The sequence below is a fragment of the Mobula hypostoma genome, chromosome 11 (genome assembly GCF_963921235.1).
Source record: "Mobula hypostoma chromosome 11, sMobHyp1.1, whole genome shotgun sequence".
NCBI lineage: Eukaryota > Metazoa > Chordata > Chondrichthyes > Myliobatiformes > Myliobatidae > Mobula > Mobula hypostoma.
Genome location: NC_086107.1, coordinates 85515144 through 85528508, shown reverse-complemented (window position 1 = coordinate 85528508; position 13365 = coordinate 85515144). Strand labels below are relative to the sequence as shown.

At 43.1% G+C, this 13365-nt stretch overlaps 1 protein-coding gene across 3 annotated transcripts in view; it reads left to right on the top strand.

The window, feature by feature from the left end:
* LOC134353886 (protein phosphatase 1 regulatory subunit 29-like) overlaps positions 1-13365 on the top strand; it is a 533538-nt gene that overhangs the window by 265972 nt on the left and 254201 nt on the right. For all 3 annotated transcript variants that reach the window (XM_063062396.1, XM_063062397.1, XM_063062395.1), the window contains one exon: positions 12519-12657. The gene's annotated coding sequence lies outside the window, so the exon portion shown is untranslated. The remainder of the gene's footprint in view (positions 1-12518; positions 12658-13365) is intronic.

Below are 13365 nucleotides of genomic sequence, written 5' to 3'. Positions count from 1 at the left end.
TGCACAAATAATCATGAAAAAGTAAATAAATAATACTGAGAACACGAGTTGTAGAGTCATGTTCAGCATTGATCAGGAACTGGAGAGTTATAACCGTCCCTGAAATAGAACCAAGACTTTCAGAGATGAAGTTGAGAAAAATTTCCCTCCGCGCTCCCCCACCATGCTCCTTTTTTCCTCATTCTCCTCTTTTCTCTCTCTCTCTCTCTCTCTCTCTCTCTCTGTTTGCCTCTATTGCTCGTTCATTGGCCACTGTCTCCCAACCCCAGCTCTGCTCCCCACCTCTCCTTGACACTACCTGCCTGTTAGCGTACTCCGCTTTTCAGTCCGGGGATCACCCTCGGACCCCTCTCCTCTTTACACCAGACACCTTTCTCCTGCATTTTCTGTCCTGATGCAGGCTTTCGATGCGAAACAGCAATGATAGTTTTCCTCTCTCAGCTCGACTTGCTGAGTCCCTCCAGCAGAATATTTGTTGCTCCAGGTTCCTGCATCTGCAGCCTCTCGCGTCTCCTTAAGAAACTTCATTTCGCTGCGCAAGACAGCTGAATAGGGTCAATGGTCAATATTAAGGTTAAGACTTTTCTTTAACCAGTAATATTAAGGAAGAAGTTTTTCTGCTGAACATTGTCGATGCTGGAATATGTGGTGACCCTTGGTGGCTGCCCCCAGCACATATCCTTAGGTTGTGTTGGTTGTGAATGCTAACGACACATTCCACATAAGTTTCCATGTACATGAAAGAAGTTTATAGACTATACCTTGTTTAAGCCATTATGACATCGCTTTTTAGAACAAACTCTTTGTACCTAAATTGACAGCTGTCTGTCTGCCTGTCAGCTGTAAAGCAGAGTTGATATGCAGTGAAGTATTTTGGGACATTTTGGTTGAAATAAAAACCTTTCTTTCACATTAAGCGTTTGAACCTGAGGCATTGGGCAGTGTCAGAAGTAAAAAAAACTTGACTGTACATTGTATACTGTAGCTTATCAATCATGAGCCCTGTTTGCAAATACAAAGCCCTAAAGATTTCATAAAGCTCGTGATTTAAACATGTGCCCTCATCACTTAAGTAATTCACAAGAGAGCTGTGAGAGCTGCTGAAATAGTAAGAGAACCAAGATTGCAAGATGGATGGCCAGTGCTAGGTGAATACTGAAACATATCTGAAGATGGATAGAATCAGTGGTTGATGGGCTGTGGACAGGAGACATCCATATCATGTAATGATAGCTCATTCAGAACAGGGCACAACAATATAGCAGCTCAAGCGAACAAAAGTTATGTCATCCTTGCACTATTATGTAAAAATACAGCAACAAGGCTTACATGCAAATTGATTTTAGAGTTTTAAGAAGTGCTAACTTTATAGATAACACACAGAAAATGCTGGAGTATCTCAGCAGGTCACGCAGCATCTATGGAGGGGAATAAACAGTCGACATTTCAGGCTGAGACTCTTCACCAGGAATGGAAAGGAAGAGGGGAAATGCCAAAATAAGAAGGTGAGGGGAGGAGAAGGAGTAGACCATAAGACAAAGGAGCAGAAGCCGGCCATTTGGCCCATCGAGTCTGCTCTGCCATTTTATTATTAGCTGATCCTTTCTCCCATTTAGTCCTACTCCCCTGCCTTCTCACCATAACCTTTGATGCCCTGGCTACTCAGATACCTATCAATCTCTGCCTTGAATACACCCAATGACTTGGCTTCCACTGCCACCCATGGCAACAAATTCCACAGATTCACCATCCTCTGGCTAAAAAAATTTCTTCGCATCTCTGTTTCGAATGGGTGCTCTTCAATCCTTAAGTCATGCCCTCTCGTACTAGACTCCCCCATCATGGGAAACAACTTTGCCACATCCACTCTGTCCATGCCTTTCAACATTCGAAATGTTTCTATGAGGTCCCCCCTCATTCTCCTAAACTCCAAGGAGTACAGTCCAAGAGCAGACAAATGTTCCTCGTATGTTAACCCTCTCATTCTCAGAATCATTCTAGTGAATCTTCTCTGTACCCTCTCGTCAGCACATCCTTTCTTAAGTAAGGAGACCAAAGCTGCCCACAGTACTCCAAGGGAGGTCTCACCAGCGCCTTATAAAGCCTCAACATCACATCCCTACTCCTATACTTTATTCCTTTAGAGATGAATGCCAACATTGCATTCACCTTCTTCACCACCAACTCAACCTGGAGGTTAACCTTAAGGGTATCCTGCACGAGGACTCCCAAGTCCTGTTGCACCTCAGAACTTTGAATTCTCTCCCCATTTAAATAATAGTCTGCCCGTTTATTTCTCCTACCAAAGTGCATAACCATTCACTTTCCAACATTGTATTTCATTTGCCACTTCTCTGCCCATTCTCTCAATCTATCCAAGTCTCTCTGCAGACTCTCCGTTTCCTCAGCACTACCGGCCCCTCCACCTATCTTCGTATCGTCAGCAAACTTAGCCACAAAGCCATCTATTCCATAATCCAAATCGTTGATGTACAATGTAAAAAGAAGCGGCCCCAACACGGACCCCTGTGGAACACCACTGGTAACCAGCAGCCAACCAGAATAGGATCCCTTTATTCCCACTCTCTGTTTCCTTCCAATCAACCAACGCACTATTCATTTATGTAACTTTTCCATAAATCCATGGGCTCTTATCCTGTTTAGCAGCCTCATGTGCGGCACCTTGTCAAAGGCCTTCTGAAAATCCAGATATACAACATCCACTGCATCTCCCTTGTCTAGCCTACTTGTAATTTCTTCAAAGGTTGCAATAGGTTTGTCAGGCAGGATTTTCCTTTAAGGAAACCATGCTGAGTTCTGCCTATCTCGTCATATGCCTCCAGGTACTCTGTAACCTCATCCTTGACAATCGACTCGAACAACCTCCCAACCACCGATGTCAAGCTAACAGGTCTATAATTTCCTTCTAGTACAAGCTAGAAGGTGATAGGTGAAGCCAAGTGGGTGAGGAAGTTGGAAAAGGTAAAGGCTGGAGAAGAAGGAAACTGATAGGAAAGGAAAGTGGACAGTGGGAGAAAGGGAAAGAGTAGGGTCATCTGCAGAATCTCTTGTGTTTACACATTAATGTTGTCAACTGGACTATTTGAATGATTGATTAATGGAGGAGAATTTAGGTTTGGCACACCAAGTATAGTGATGCTGGTATCCCATCCTTTCAGTTGTCTTCCTCCTCTGTGGGATCGCTCTGCAGAAAATGTGGGGGCTTTTTGACTGGGACTCTGTCAGTCTCACTGGAATGGATGTAGAACACCCTTAAAATGGAGTTGCAAGAGATTACAGGTGATGGAATGTGGAGCAGAAAGAAACTGATGAGGAGAATAGCCATGGTCCTGGAAAATGCTGGAGGAATTTAGCAGGTCAGAGAGCAACCATGGAGAGGAATGAATCGACGAAGAATGACTCTTTATTCCTCTCCAAAGAAGCTGGAGACTTCCGACTGCCGACTTTCTCTAGAATTTTGTGCGTGTTACTCTGGATTTCCAACATCTGTAGAATCTCTTGTGTTTCTACCGTTATGGATGTTGTCTTCTCGAAGGTGCCTTTCTTGTTGGTATTCCGTGTGAGGGTGATTCCTTGTAAACATTAATTTACAACATTAATAGAAGGGTTTAGATGCAGATTCAGATTTATTTATCACATGTGCATTGACACACAGAGTGAAATGTGCCATTTGCCTTAACAACCAACACAACCAGGGGGCTGCCCACAAGTGTCACCACACATTCCAACTCCAACATAGCACGGCCACAATGCTCAGCAGAACAACATGGAACACCACAGACAGAACAGGACTGAAGATCTTATAGAAACTGGGGAGGCAACCTTTTTAAACAAACAGTGGTTTGTAGAATCAGAATCAAAATCGTGTTTAATATCTCAGATTTATGGCAATGTTTTGTGGCAGCATTACAGTGCAATATATTAAAATCATTATAAATTACAATTATATATACTATTTTAATCTGTAGTAAATATAATTTATTGAAATATATAGAAATTTATTGTTTTATATATATATATATATATATAAAATTAGAACAAAAAGAGAGAGCCATTGCTGTGACTGGATTTCAGCTGCAGTCATCCTAAACAGGAACATTTGATGATTCCCTTCAGAGCTGCACACAGAAAATCTCCGCTTTCCAGCAATTTGAAAGCAGCGCAACAGAAAATGGCCGTCCATTTACATTTGGTCAAGTGAATGGATTGGAAAGGTTTAGAAGGCTGCGTGTTGAATGTAGACAAATTGGACTAGCTTGGATAGGGCATCCTGGCCGACATGGACTAGATGGGCCAAAGGGCCACCTTCCGTGCTAAAAGGGATGAAGGAAAGTTGGGTCAGTTAAGGTCAGGGTTAGCTGCACCGTCTCCTTGAAATTCAGAGGTTCCCACTTCAGTACTGATGCAGACACTTCTCAGAGTTTTGTACTATGAAATGAGCTGTTGTTTGAGATGAATTATTAAACCATTGTCAACCTAAGAAAGTAAACCGTAGACATGTATGGGAAGTTAAACTTCTCATTACTCTTTTCGTTGGCTAAGTCTGCCTTGCCATGCATCTTGTGGTTAGCTTCATGTTAATCTCATGCGTTCTTATCCTTCCCTGAGCTTCTTTTCAAATTATGTTATTAAATTCTTTCAAAATAATCATTTCTGTTGATTTTTAAGTATTGCCATTCAGTTTTTCCAATTATTTGGGAGCAGCATAGTAACATAGCAGCTGGCATAATGCTATAACAGAACCACCATCCAGGGTTCAATTCCAGCTGCTGTCTGTAAGGAGTTTGTACGTTCTGCCCCTGGCTGCCTGGGTTTCCTCTGGATGCTCTGGTTTCCTCCCACATTCCAAAGACATACGGGTTAGTAGGATAATTGGTTATTAGGGTGTAATTGGCTGGTGTGGGCTCATTAGGCTAGACTGGCCTGTTACCGTGCTGTATCTCTAAATAGGTTTAATAAAAATGGCATGCCATACCCTCTAGGTTCAGATTTATTTAATCACATGTACATCAAAACATACAGTGAATTATGTTGTTTGCATTAATAATCAACACAACCCAAGGATGCGCTGGGAGCAGCCCGCAAAGTGTTGTCATACATTCGGGCGTCAACATAGCCAGCTCACAAGGCTTGGCAGAACATCACAGACAACAACAATACAGAAAACAACAAGCAAAAAAACAACAACAGTGAAACAAACCCTGTTTGTCCTTCCCACATATCCACTCATCCACGCGCACATACAGAGTCTCCTAATTCGCAGGACAGGCTGGTTTCAGCCTGCAGTGGATTCAAGGATTTGAAGACGTTGGGCCTTTGACTTCCCTGGAGGACCAGCAGAGATCCACAGACTCAGGGCCTTCCAACCTCCTTGTAATCTTTCTCTGTGCTCTTTCACTCTTATCTAATCTTTCCTGTAGGTCAGTGACTAGAACTGCACATAGGACTCCAAATTAGGCCTCATCTACATTTTATACAACTTCAACATCCCAACTCCTGTATGCAATACTTTGATTTATGAAGGGCAATGTGCCAAAAGCTTTCTTTATGACCTTATCTACCTGTGATGCCACTTTCAATGAATTATGGACCTGTGTTCCAAGATCCCTTTGTTCTGCTATACTTTGCAGTGCCTGATTGCTCATTGTGCAAGACTTAACTTGGTTGGTCCTCTTAAAGTGAAACACCTCACACTTGTCTGCAATAAATTCCATTTCAGCCCATTATTCCAGCTGGTCCAGATCGTGCTGGTAGGCTTCCTCTCTGTCCACTATAACCCCAGTTTTGGTGACATCTGCTAATTTGCTGATCCATTTTGCCACATTATCTTCCAGATCGTTGATACAGATGACAAACAACAACAGATCCAGCACCGATCCCTGTGGCACTCCACTAGTCACTGGCACTAGTCACTAGTCAGAGGGACAGCCCTCTACCACCACTCTTTGGCTTCTCCCACAAAGCCAATATCTAATCCAATTTACTACCTCATCTTGGTTGCCCAGCGACAGAATTTTCTTGATCAACCTCCCATGCGGAACCTTGTTAAATGCCCTGCTGAAGTCCATGTAGACAATATCCATTGCCTTGCCTTCATCAACTTTCCTGGTAACTTCCTTGAAAAAGAAGATTGATCAGATACGATTTACCATGCACAAAGTTATGTTGACTGTCCCTAATCAGTCTCTGTCTATCCAAGTATTCATCTATCTGGTCCCCTAGTATATTTTCCAATAATTTATTTCGCATTTCTTATGCTCCTCAAGTACCTCATTTGGTCCTACCTGTCTATATCGGCTATGCACCTCCTTTTTATTCTTAACTAGGGCCTCAATACCTCTCAAACACCAAAGTTTCCCAAACCTGCTATCCTTGCCTTTTATTCTGACAGGCATATACAAGTTTTGTACTCTCAATATTTCACTTTTGCTGGTCTCCCACTTACCAAGGATGCATTTGCCAGAAAACAGCCTGTCCCGATCCACACTTGTCTTATCCTTTTTGACACCATCAGAATTGACTTTTCTCCAATTTAGAATCTCAATCTGTGGACCAGACTCATCTCTTTCCATAGTTACCTTGAAACTAATGGCATTATGGAAAAGGATCTAGTGTTTATGATGATTAAACTCTTCTCAGGCTTTCAGCCAGGTACAGGTATCGATAATAACCAACATTTCGATGACAAACTCCGCCATCTTTATCAGGGATGATGCCTGGGCACATCTACTCCAGCGGTATTTATATCCCCATATTCTGTCCTTCCTGATTGGTTAGTCCTCATCCAGTCAGGTTTTTGCTGTCCCACCTTGTTTAAAATCCATTTCTAGTTCTTAGAGCGAGACCTTCGTCTTTATTAAAGTTCTTTACCTCTAGTTTTATTTCAATGGCTTCCTTCACCAGGTGGTCCCAAAAGCCATTGGCACGGCACAGTAGCTTTGTGTCGAAGTCAATCCTATGGCCATTACAAATGCAATGTTCTGCTATCGCTGATTTCTCTGGGTAACCCAAACAGATACACCTCCTGTGCTCCTTGATGCAGGTTTCCACCGAGTGTCCTGTCTGGCCAATATACGCTGCTCCCTTCTCATTCAGAGGGAATCCTGTAAACGCCAACCGACCTGGATCCTAGGTCATTTTTGACCTGCATAAACTGTGATTTGAGCTTCCTTACGGATTTGTGGATGTTATTAATCCAAAATTTCTTCAAGATCCCGCCGACCCCTTCCAGAAATCATGGAACTATAAGGAAGACAGGTGGTAGTGACTGGTTCCTCCTTGTTAGGTTTCCCACTTCTTCCGTTAGCTCGGTTGATTTCCTTCACCTCGTAACCATTCTGTAGAAACATCATACATAATCGTCTTATTTCCTCGGGGAGACTCTCCGGGTCCAAAATAGTTTTCACACTGTTGATCAATGTAGAAAGAACCACTCTTCATTGGGAGTGTGATAGTGGATGTTATTGTTGAGCATTTAATGACCACTCTGTCTCCCTTTGTTGGTGGCTGTGTGCATCACATTAACAGGTTCAAGGCAAAGAGCAAGGTGTCAACTACTTCTATCATGGAGCTCCAAGCAGGCGATAAACCATTGTAGCTCACTCTGAAGAGGATCTGCAATGCATAATGGATGTTTTTGCCTGTGCATACAAACTCCGGCGACTTGATCTAAACATCAAGATAACCCAAGTCCTGCACCAACCAGCTCCAGATCAAGCTCTTAAACCTCCAACCATCCAAGTTGATAACAACTCTCTGGAGAACACTGATCACTTCCCATATCTTAGCAGTCTTCTTTCTTCAAGAGCCAACATTGGAAATAAATCACAGAAGAGGCTGTGTGAGTGGAGCTTTTACCAGGCTGAGAACATATGAACATTTGGACAGAGTGTTCATGGGATCGCCTTGTCACTGGCTATTGCTAATTTCTCCATGGAGGACTTTGAGGACAGGGCTCTGAGTTCATCTCCCTTACACCCCAAATGCTTCTTCAGATACATTGATGATACCTTCGTAGTGTGGCCTCATGGACTCCCAGCACTCCAACAGTTCCACGACCATCTGAACAGCATACATCCAAACATTCAACTTACAATGGAGATGGAGAAGAATGGTTGCCTCCCATTCCTGGACCGTGTAATATGATGGAAACCGAAAAGTAGCCTCAAACATGGCGTCTATTGTAAATGCACTCACACAGATTTAAATCTTGACAATAACAGCCACCATCATTCCTCCCAATGAAGAGTGGTTCTTTCTACTTTGATTAACCGTGCAAAAACTATTTTGAACCCAGAGAGTCTCCTCGAGGAAATAAGACAATTATGCATGACACTCCTACAGATTGGCTACAAGGAGAAGGAAATTAAGTAGGCTCTTAAAAAGGCCAATGGCAAAACCAGAAAACCTAACTTACGAGGAGAAACCCATCGCTAACGCCCGTCTTCTCTATATTTCCATGGTTTCTGGAAGGATTGTCAGGAACCTGAAGAAATACTGGAATAATACCATCCACAAACCATAAGGAAGCTCAAATCACAGCTTATGTGGGTCAAAAATGGCCTGGGACTTAGATCGGCCTATATTTACAGGATTCCCTTTGAATGCAGAGCAGCGTATATCGGCCAGACAGTGGAAACCCACATTGAGGAAGTCAGCAGGTGTATCTGTTTGTGTTACCCAAAGAAATCGGCAGTAGCAGAACATTACATTTGAAATGGCCATAGGATTGACTTCAATGGCACAAAGCTACTGTGCTGTGCCAATGGCTTTTGGGAAAGCTTGGAGAAGGAAGCCATTGAAATAAAACTAGAGGAAACGAATTTTAACAAAGACAAAGAGCTCGCTCTAAGTAAGAACTGGAATTCGATTGTAAACAATGAGGGAGAGTGGAAATCTGATTGGATGAGGACTAACCAATCAGGAGAGACTGACTCTGGGTATAAATACCACTGAAGTAGACATACCAGGCATCATCCCAGATGAAGGTGGCACAGTTTGTCTTTGAAACGTTGGTTATAATCGATATGTGTACCTTGCTGGAAGCCCTAGAAGAGCTTATTCATAATGGCTTTATGATCACTAGATAGAAAGTGTTCCCTTACACAAACTCCGTCACCTGCCCTGTCTCATTCCCTAATGGGAGATCTAGTATTACACTCTGTCTAGTTGGGACCCTCATGTACTGATGAAGGAAATTTTCCTGAACACATTTGACAAACTCTATCCCATCTAGTCCCTTTACAGTATGGGAATTACAGTTAATATGTGGGAAGTGAAAATCACATACTATCACTTTCTGTTTCTTGCAACAGTCTGCAATCTCTCTGCAAGTTTGTTTCCTCTAAATTCTGTGGACTGTTAGGTTGTCTACAATATAGCCCCATTAGCGTGGTCATACTTTTCTTATTCCTCAGTTCCACACATACAGACTCACTACGCAATTTCTCCAGTTTGTCCTGACTAAGCACTACTGTGACATTTTCCTTGACTAATAATACCACCCTCCCACTTTAATCCCTCCTGCCATATCATATCTAAAACAATAGAACCCTGGAATACTGAGCTGCCAGTCTTTGCCCCTCCTGCAATCAAGTCTCAGTAATGGCTAGAATATCATAATTTCATGTGTTGATCCATGCCCTGAGCTCATCTGCCTTTCTTACAATACTTCTTACATTAGCCCCACCAGGCTCAACTTTTTGACTCCTGACTGTGCCTGAGGTCTTACCAATGACTTTCTCCACAGCCTGGACCCTGGCACTGGGTGGCAACATTCCATCCAGGAATCTTGTTCTCACACAGAACCTCCTTTCTGTTTCCCTAACTAATGAATCCCCTAACACCACAGCTCGCCTCTTCTCCCTTCTTCCCTTCTAAGCCACAGGGGCAGACTCAGTGCCAGAGAGCCGACCACTGTGATTTTCCTGTTGTTGAGGGGGATGGCCACAGGGCTACTCTGCTCTGGTTGTTTAACCCCTTTCCCCTGACTGACTGTCACCCAGTTTCCTGTGCCCTGCACCTTCGGTGTAACTGCCTCTCTATATGTCCTATCCATCACCCCTTCACCTTCCTGAATGATACACAGTTCAACCATTTCCAGCTCCATCTCCTTAACATGGAATGTTCAAAGTTGCAGCTCGATGCACTTCTTGCAGATGTAGTCATCAGGGACACTGGAAGTCTCGCTAATTCTCACATCCTGCAGGAGGAGCATTCAACTATCCCGCCTGGCATACCCACTGCTTTAACTGCAATTATAAAGAAGGAAACAAGAAATAAACTGAAAAGCTCTATCTACATCTTTTTGCCTTCTCTCATTCAAGCCTCTCCTTGTTGAAGCCTCAAATCCCCACTCTAACACTGTCCAGACCAACAATGGCCACTCCAACAAAGGCTCCGCTTGCTCCCGTCTTATGTTTATTTGTCCTGATAATGAATCCCGATCTCCGATTGGACACTGTTGAAACACCAAAACCCCAGCCAAACACTGCTTTTGTATCTTGTTTCTCTTCATCTTCACTCTGGAACCTTCTTGAAGGAAAGCAGATGTCAAACTACTTCCACCATTGTCCATAGTGCTTACCAAATCAGGTTTTTGACAGATATACCACGGAAAAGGTACATAATACCACTGTGGCAGACAACGAGTACTCAAAACTGTCCAGTGCATCACCAGCACCAGCCTTCCCACCAGCAAGGACATGAATACAGAAAGGTGCCTGAAAAACGGCTGGTAACATCCTGAATGATCCACCTACCCTGCTCATAGACTGCTTGTCCCATTTCTACCAGGGAGGAGGCTACGTAACATCAGCACCAGGATCACCAGACTCAAAAATGGTTACTTTCCCTAAGCAGTAAGGCTGATCCACCCCTCCACCCACTAACCATCCCTCCAGACCCCCAATCACCACTGCTTTATCATTTCTTGTCAGAGACATCTGTACCTAGCATCACTTTGTGGACATATAATTAATCAATATACATGTATATCTTATGTATTTATATATATTGTGATTGTTTAAATTATTGTGTTCTTCACCTTACTGTGTCTTTTTTTATATGCTACATCAGATCTGGAGTAACAATTATTTCATTCTACTTTACAGTTTTGTACTGGAAATGACATTAAATTATCTTGAGTGTTGAATCTATTACATGGTAACACACTGAAGCTTTGACACATACTTTGGCTTGTCTCCATGTTGGTATTTAAGCCACCAGTCTTAAAACTGTCTCTGCACTGTCTGAATTACCAGTGGCACCTGCTCACCACTAATCTCAAACCTTCAGTTTTGACCATTATTAATACTCCAACACATTCTGAATTCACGTGTTTCTTTTTAGGTATTATGGAGTGGTCTAATAAATGTTTCAGTGGATGCAGCAAGTTGAAAGGGATCATGGGAAATTGGTGAGGTGAGAAATGGGGCAGTGGAACTGGGTAAGGCCTAGTTGCAGGGAGATCAATCAAGTTGAGGTATGCAGGGATTCAAAACTAACAATGAGAATGCTAAAAATCAAGCACTTATCAAGCCAGGAGCCAAGGTAGGTCAGGAACACCTCGTAGGCTGGTATTGGAATTCGTTTATTATTGTCACTTGTACCAACAGACAGTGAAAAGCTTGTCTTGCATACTACTCATTCAGTTCAAATCATTACCCAGTGCACTGAGGTAGAAAGAGGTAAAACATTAAGTGTAAAAGCACTGCAGGCAAGTGATGAACTGCAAGGCAGTGCAAGAGGTAATTGTGAGGCCAAGAGTCCATCCTGTCACACAAAAGGTCCATTTAAGATTCTGATAACAGCGGGATAGAAGCTGACCTTAAGTCTGGTGGTATGTGCTTTCAGGCTTTTGTATTTTTTGCCTGAGCCTGTGTGTAGACAGAGTCCATGGAGGGCGGGGGAGGGGGGCTAGTTTCCATGATGTGCTGAGCTCTGTCCACAACTTGCTGCAGTTTCTTACGGTCATATGCAGAGTTGCCATACAATCAACACAACTGGTAAGTGTCGATGGGGACGTGTCACATTTATTGAGTCTCCTGAGACATCTACACGGCTGGATCAGGACAGACTACTGGGGACGTTTGCAGCTAGCAACTAAAAAGCTCTCGACCCTCTCAACCTGTCTCTGTGACTTGAGGCTTTGCATGCTGGTGATGTTTTCCCTGCTAGTTTTCTCGAGGAATCCTCACAAGGCATCCCATCCTGAAACCTGCAGACAATGGTAAACACACAGTCAGTAATTGTTGCAAAGCTTTAACCTCCTTATGCTGTAGAAAATAAGCAAATATAAATTAGTGATAAGAGCAATCAAGATCTTAGATAGTGAGTCCCTCTGTTTATCCAACGCTCATGAGAGATCTCATTGATGTTAGCTTCCTGATTTTGCCTTCTCCAGTTTAGTTATTTTGAGCATCTTCCAAACATCTATGCTTTTATAATAAAATGAACCAAAATGCAGTAATTCTGATTTTTAAATGTATTTATTCTAGACTGCCTTTCATTACTGTGCAACTGGCTGGAATGTGTCCAAGTGAATGAATGAAGACTGAGGAATGACAGCAAAACCAGTGACACATAGCTGTGGCGCACACCGCTATCATTAAGGCATCTGGTCTCATTTTCCAAAAGGTAATTTTTATTTTTCTTGCTGACACTAAAGAGAATTCACTAGAGTAGTATGTATGAAGGGATTGCTTCCATTGCAAGCCAAGAACATTGCTTACAGAATATTCAAGGGATTGAAGTGGAAGATGTGTGAGGGGTGTCAGGGATTGAGGGTGACAGATAGGTATGAATGGATGAGAGTGTGAATTGGTGAGGGGTGTAAATGGGTGAAGGGTGTGAATGGGTGAGGAATGTGAATGGGTGAAGGGTGTGAATGGGTGTGAGTGAGTGAGGAGTGTGAAAAAGTAATGGGCGTGAATGGAAGTGATTGGCTGCAAATGGGTGAGGGGTGTGAATGGGTGAGAAATGTGAATGGGTGATAATGGGTGATGGGTGTGAATGGGTGAAGGGTGTGATTGAGGGGAGTGAATAGGTGAGGGGTGTGATTGAGGGGAGTGAATGAGTGAGGGGTGTGATTGGGGATGGTGTAAATGGGTGAGGGGTGTGAATGGGTGAGGGGTGTGAATGGGTGAGGGGTGTGAATGGGTGAGGGGTGTGATTTGAGGGGTGTGAATTGGTGAGGGGTGTGATTTGAGAAGTGTGAATGGGTGAGGGGTGTGAAATGATGTGAATAGCTAATAATGGGTGATAGATAGGAATGGGTAAGGGATTTGTGTGAGGGACATGAATGGGTGATGAACCTGGTTGATAACTAAAGATCAGGGTGAGGTG